Genomic DNA, 7,829 nt, shown 5'->3' on the forward strand with positions numbered 1-7,829 from the left:
TTATATTGTCTAGTGTATTATATACCTTTATATTGTCTTTATGATGTATTAAATACCTTTATATTGTCTAGTGTATTATATACCTTTATATTGTCTGGTGTATTATATACCTTTATATTGTCTAGTGTATTATATACCTTTATATTGTCTAGTGTATTATATACCTTCATATTGTCTAGTGTATTATATACCTTTATATTGTCTAGTGTATTATATACCTTTATATTGTCTAGTGTATTATATACCTTTATATTGTCTAGTGTATTATATACCTTTATATTGTCTAGTGTATTATATACCTTTATATTGTCTTTATGATGTATTATATACCTTTATATTGTCTTTATGATGTATTATATACCTTTATATTGTCTAGTGTATTATATACCTTTATATTGTCTTTATGATGTATTATATACCTTTATATTGTCTAGTGTATTATATACCTTTATATTGTCTAGTGTATTATATACCTTTATATTGTCTTTAGTGTATTATATACCTTTATATTGTCTAGTGTATTATATACCTTTATATTGTCTAGTGTATTATATACCTTTATATTGTCTAGTGTATTATATACCTTTATATTGTCTAGTGTATTATATACCTTTATATTGTCTAGTGTATTATATACCTTTATATTGTCTAGTGTATTATATACCTTTATATTGTCTTTAGTGTATTATATACCTTTATATTGTCTTTATGATGTATTATATACCTTTATATTGTCTAGTGTATTATATACCTTTATATTGTCTAGTGTATTATATACCTTTATATTGTCTAGTGAATTATATACCTTTATATTGTCTAGTGTATTATATACCTTTATATTGTCTGAGTGTATTATATACCTTTATATTGTCTTTATGATGTATTATATACCTTTATATTGTCTAGTGTATTATATACCTTTATATTGTCTAGTGTATTATATACCTTTATATTGTCTAGTGTATTATATACCTTTATATTGTCTAGTGTATTATATACCTTTATATTGTCTAGTGTATTATATACCTTTATATTGTCTTTATGATGTATTATATACCTTTATATTGTCTAGTGTATTATATACCTTTATATTGTCTAGTGTATTATATACCTTTATATTGTCTGGTGTATTATATACCTTTATATTGTCTAGTGTATTATATACCTTTATATTGTCTAGTGTATTATATACCTTTATATTGTCTGGTGTATTATATACCTTTATATTGTCTAGTGTATTATATACCTTTATATTGTCTGGTGTATTATATACATTTATATTGTCTAGTGTATTATATACCTTTATATTGTCTTTATGATGTATTATATACCTTTATATTGTCTTTATGATGTATTATATACCTTTATATTGTCTTTATGATGTATTATATACCTTTATATTGTCTAGTGTATTATATACCTTTATATTGTCTTTATGATGTATTATATACCTTTATATTGTCTAGTGTATTATATACCTTTATATTGTCTAGTGAATTATATACCTTTACATTGTCTTTATGATGTATTATATACCTTTATATTGTCTAGTGTATTATATACCTTTATATTGTCTTTATGATGTATTATATACCTTTATATTGTCTAGTGTATTATATACCTTTATATTGTCTTTATGATGTATTATATACCTTTATATTGTCTAGTGTATTTTATACCTTTATATTGTCTGGTGTATTATATACCTTTATATTGTCTAGTGTATTATATACCTTTATATTGTCTTTATGATGTAATATATACCTTTACATTGTCTTTATGATGTATTATATACCTTCAAATTGTCTTTATGATGTATTATATACCTTTATATTGTTTTTTATCCTTTGTCCTCACCTGCCTCACCAGCCTCACCCGTCATGCCAGCCTCACCCACCGTGCCAGTCTCACCAGCCATGCCAGCCTCACCAGCCATGCCAGCCTCACCAGCCTCACCAGCCTCACCCGTCATGCCAGCCTCACCCACCATGCCAGCCTCACCAGCCATGCCAGCCTCACCTGCCTCACCAGCCTCACCCGTCATGCCAGCCTCACCCACCATGCCAGTCTCACTAGCCATGCCAGCCTCACCAGCCATGCCAGCCTCACCAGCCTCACCCGTCATGCCAGCCTCACCCGCCATGCCAGCCTCACCTGCCATGCCAGCCTCACCAGCCTCACCAGCCTCACCAGCCATGCCAGTCTCACCAGCCATGCCAGTGTTATGGCTTTACACCCCCTGCTATAATGTGGATAAAGAGTTACCGAACTAACATTATTATCTAACAGAACACAGAGGGTGTTCTTTAATGAAAGCCCCTCCCCAACATAATCCAGTCAAAATCAGGAATTCCCCAGGGCAGCTGTCTAGGCCCCTCACTTTTTAAAATCGTGACTAACAACATGCCACTTGCTTTGATTAAAGCCAGTGTGTCTGTGTATGCGGATGACTCAACACTGTACACGTCAGCTACCACAGCGACCGAAATGACTGCAGCACTTAACAAAGAGCTGCGGTTAGTTTCAAAGTGGGTGGCAAAGGAATAAGTTAGTCCTAAATATTTCTAAAACTAAAACTGTTGTATTTGGGATAAATAATTCACTATACCATAAACCTCAACTAAAGTTGAGGTGACTAAACTGCTTAGAGTAACCCTGGATTGTAAAATGCCATGGTCAAAGCATGTTGATACAACAGTAGCTAAGATGGGGGGGGAAGTCTGTCCATGATGAGGCCCTACTCTGCCTTCTTAACAACACCGTCAACAAGGCAGGTCCTACAGACCCTGGTTTTGTCGCACCTGGACAACTGTTCAGTCGTGTGGTCAGGTTCCACAAAAAGGTACTGGCTCAGAGCAGGGCAGCACGACTGGCTCTTGGATGTACACAGTTAACATTAATAACATGGGATGTTATCTTCCAGCTCAAAGGGAAGGAGAGATGTACTTCATCACTACTTGTATTTATGAGAGGTATTGACATGTTGAATGCACCGAGCTGTCTGTTTCAACTACTGGCGCACAGCTCAGACACCCATTCATACCCCACGAGACATGCCACCAGAGGTCTTTTCACAGTCCCCAAGTCCAGAACAGACTATGGGATGCACACAGTACTACATAGAGCCATGACTACATGGAACTCTATTCCACATCAGGTAACTGATGCAAGCAGTAGAATCAGATTTAAAAACAGATAAAAAAATACACCTTATGGAACAACGGGGACTGTGCACACACACACACACACACACACACACACACACACACACACACACACACACACACACACACACACACACACACACACACACACACACACACACACACACACACACACACACACACACACACACACACACACACACACACACACACACACACACACACACACACACACACACACACACACACACACACACACACACACACACAATAACATATGCACTATACACACACGTACACATGGATTTTGTATTGTAAATATGTGGTACTGGTGGAGTAGGGGACCAAGGGCACGCAGTGTTGTTGAGTTCTAGGGGGAAAGATAACATTATAATCTCTGTGCTTATTGGACCAAAATGTTGCCAATAGATGCAATAGTGATGCTTCTTTGTATGAAAAAGTACAAAAATGTAGTGACTTGCTACTGGATGTGTCTCTGGATAAGAGAGTGTGATAACTCTGAATTGCACTTGTCAGATCGCCAATGGAGAAAACTACTAGTAACATGTGTACAACGGTGGATTCCAATGCAGCAAAATGGCTGCTCACATTTAAGGAAGGTGTCCTTATGGAATTGTCCACGGCCCGGATCCACAGGGGCCAGGGTGTCCACTCTCCACGGTTAGGATCCACAGGGGCCAGGGTGTCCACTCTCCACGGTTAGGATCCACAGGGGCCAGGGTGTCCACTCTCCACGGTTAGGATCCACAGGGCCAGGGTGTCCACTCTCCACGGTTAGGATCCACAGGGCCAGGGTGTCCACTCTCCACGGATAGGATCCACAGGGGCCAGAGTGTCCACTCTCCACGGTTAGGATCCACAGGGCCAGGGTGTCCACTCTCCACGGTTAGGATCCACAGGGCCAGGGTGTCCACTCTCCACGGTTAGGATCCACAGGGCCAGGGTGTCCACTCTCCACGGTTAGGATCCACAGGGCCAGGGTGTCCACTCTCCACGGCCCGGATCGATGGGGCCAGGGTGTCCACTTTCCACGGCCAGGATCCACAGGGGCCAGGGTGTCCACTTTCCACGGACAGGATCCACAGGGGCCAGGGTGTCCACTTTCCACGGCCAGGATCCACAGGGGCCAGGGTGTCCACTCTCCGCAGCCCGGATCACGGGGCCAGGGTTTCCACTTTCCACGGTTAGGATCCACAGGACCAGGGTGTCCACTTTCCACGGCCAGGATCCACAGGGCCAGGGTGTCCACTCTCCACGGCCAGGATCCACAGGACCAGGGTGTTCACTCTCCACGGCCAGGATCGATGGGGCCAGGGTGTCTACTCTCCACGGCCAGGATCCACAGGACCAGGGTGTTCACTCTCCACGGCCCGGATCGACGGGGCCAGGGTGTCTACTCTCCACGGCCAGGATCCACAGGACCAGGGTGTTCACTCTCCACGGCCCGGATCGACGGGGCCAGGGTGTTCACTCTCCACGGCCCGGATCGACGGGGCCAGGGTGTTCACTCTCCACGGCCCGGATCGACGGGGCCAGGGTGTCCACTCTCCACGGCCCGGATCCACAGGGCCAGGGTGTTCACTCTCCACGGCCCGGAACCACAGGAACAGGGTGTTCACTCTCCACGGCCCGGATCGACGGGGCCAGGGTGTCCACTCTCCACGGCCAGGATCCACAGGACCAGGGTGTCCACTCTCCACGGTTAGGATCCACAGGGCCAGGGTGTCCACTCTCCACGGCCCGGATCGACGGGGCCAGGGTGTTCACTCTCCACGGCCCGGATCCACAGGACCAAGGTGTTCACTCTCCACGGCCCGGATCGACGGGGCCAGGGTGTTCACTCTCCACGGCCCGGATCGACGGGGCCAGGGTGTCCACTCTCCACGGCCAGGATCTACAGGACCAGGGTGTCCACTCTCCACGGTTAGGATCCACAGGGCCAGGGTGTCCACTCTCCACGGCCCGGATCGACGGGGCCAGGGTGTTCACTCTGGAGCATTTATCCAACTGACCTATACATCCATGAATTTATATATAACTATTTCTGATGTGTGTATTGTGATGCATTGTTCAATAGATGTACTATGTAATGTATATAATAATAATTTTGCACGCCCAATTTTTCAGTTTTTGATTTGTTAAAATGTTTGAAATATCCAATAAATGTCGTTCCACTTCATGATTGTGTCCCAGTTGTTGTCAATTCTTCACAAAAAAATACAGTTTTATATCTTTATGTTTGAAGCCTGAAATGTGGCAAAAGGTCGCAAAGTTCAAGGGGGCCGAATACTTTCGCAAGGCACTGTAAGTGCAATGAATAAAATGCAATGCAATGGCAGGATATAGCAATACTTATCAGTAGGCATCAGTTATGTTGCAGGTATTGAGCTGCCTTTGATACAATGAGTGATGGGCCCAACTGAAGAGATTGTATCTGAGGAGAAAAATGGATCAAACACAGGTTTAACTTCCCGTCTGCATGCTGGCGGGCTACCTACATCCTACAGTATGAGGGATGGGGGTTTCCAGTTTATTAATCTCTCTGTCTCTCTCTCTCTCTCTCTCTCTCTCTCTCTCTCTCTCTCTCTCTCTGTTCTCTTTAAAAGGACAAAAATGACAAAAGATACCAGGCAGACAGGAAGCTGTTTTATATCAACTGAAATGTGGAGGAGTTTGAGAACAAGGCACTGTAAGTCAATGAATAAAATGCAATGCAATGGCAGGATATAGCAATACTTATCAGTAGGCATCAGTTATGTTGCAGGTATTGAGCTGCCTTTGATACAATGAGTGATGGGCCCAACTGAAGAGATTGTATCTGAGGAGAAAAATGGATCAGACACAGGTTTAACTCCCCGTCTGCATGCTGGCGGGCTACCTACATCCTACAGTATGAGGGATGGGGGTTTCAGTTTATTAATCTCTCTGTCTCTCTCTCTCTCTCTGTCTCTCTCTCTCTCTCTCTCTCTCTCTCTCTCTCTCTCTCTCTCTCTCTCTCTCTCTCTCTCTCTCTCTCTCTCTCTCTCTCTCTCTGTTTCTTTAAAAGGACAAAAGATACCAGGCAGACAGGAAGCTGTCAACTGAGGAGGGAGTTTTACTTCATTCATTCATTCCTCTCTCTCTCTCTCTCTCTCTCTCTTCTCTCTCTGTCTCTCTCTCTCTGTCTATTTCTCTCTCTGTCTCTCTCTGTCTCTCTCTCTCTGTCTCTCTCTCTCTGTCTCTCTGTCTCTGTCTCTGTCTCTTCTCTCTGTCTCTCTGTCTCTCTGTCTCTCTCTCTCTCTGTCTCTCTCTCTCTCTCTCTCTCTCTCTCTCTCTCTCTCTCTCTCTCTCTCTCTCTCTCTCTCTCTCTCTCTCTCTCTCTCCCTCCTTTCCCATACACACCTACTGCAATAGTACCTTCAGTTCTGATAAATTCAATGTGTTCATTTTGGAAGTTTTTGTCACTAAGTGTTTACAGCCAAGCCACATGACTTCACTCACACCCACTTTTGCTGACATGAGTATAGGAATGTGTATCTATTGCCTATGAAGGTAAATTACACTGCACATGCTCAAATTAACAAATGACTCCTGTTTAGAACAATGAATGCTGCCATGAACGTGATTATGCAACATTACTGACAACCATGCATAACCCATGCAGACAACTCATTTAGACTTGTAAGTAAACAGTGAATAGCCTTGTCCAAGCCAGAACAGCCCATAGGCCAGGAGCATATTGTGCAGGGCGGCAGGGTAGCCTAGTGGTTAGAGCGTTGGACTAGTAACCGAAAGGTTGCAAGTTCAAATCCCCAAGCTGGCAAGGTACAAAATCTGTTGTTCTGCTCCTGAACAAGGCAAGTGTAAACTCAGAAGGAAGAGCCATTTGGGTTCCCCATTTTTTAAGAGGGCCATTTATTTATTTAACTAGGCAAGTCAGTTAAGAACAAATTCTTATTTTCAATGACGGCCTAGGAACAGTGGGTTAACTGTCTCTCTCTCTGTCTCTCTCTGTCTCTCTCTCTCTCTCTCTGTCTCTCTCTCTGTCTCTCTAACTGAACCCACTGTTCCTAGGCCGTCATTGAAAATAAGAATTTGTTCTTAACTGACTTGCCTAGTTAAATAAATAAATGTCCCTCTTAAAAAAATGGGTTCCAAAAGGGTTCTTTGACTGTTCCCATAGCAGCACCCCTTTTGGTTCCAGGTAGAACCCTCTGTAGAAAGGGTTCTACATGGAACCAAAACGGGTTCTTCAAAGGGTTCTCCTATGGGGATAGCCGTAGGACCCTTTTAGGTCCTGCATAGCATCTTTTGTATCTTTTGATATACCAGGACACCCCCTGGACAGGACACTAGTCTATCTCCTGTTTCTGTAGTGAGACAGCTTGATGTATCAGTACACCCCCTGGACAGAACACTAGTCTATCTCCTGTTTCTGTAGTGAGACAGCTTGATGTACCAGTACACCCCCTGGACAGAACACTAGTCTATCTCCTGTTTCTGTAGTGAGACAGCTTGATGTACCAGTACACCCCCTGGACAGAACACTAGTCTATCTCCTGTTTCTGTAGTGAGACAGCTTGATGTATCAGTACACCCCCTGGACAGAACACTAGTCTATCTCCTGTTTCTGTCGTGAGACAGCTTGATGTACCAGTACACCCC

Source organism: Oncorhynchus gorbuscha, unplaced genomic scaffold (genome assembly GCF_021184085.1).
Source record: "Oncorhynchus gorbuscha isolate QuinsamMale2020 ecotype Even-year unplaced genomic scaffold, OgorEven_v1.0 Un_scaffold_2279, whole genome shotgun sequence".
Lineage (NCBI taxonomy): Eukaryota > Metazoa > Chordata > Actinopteri > Salmoniformes > Salmonidae > Oncorhynchus > Oncorhynchus gorbuscha.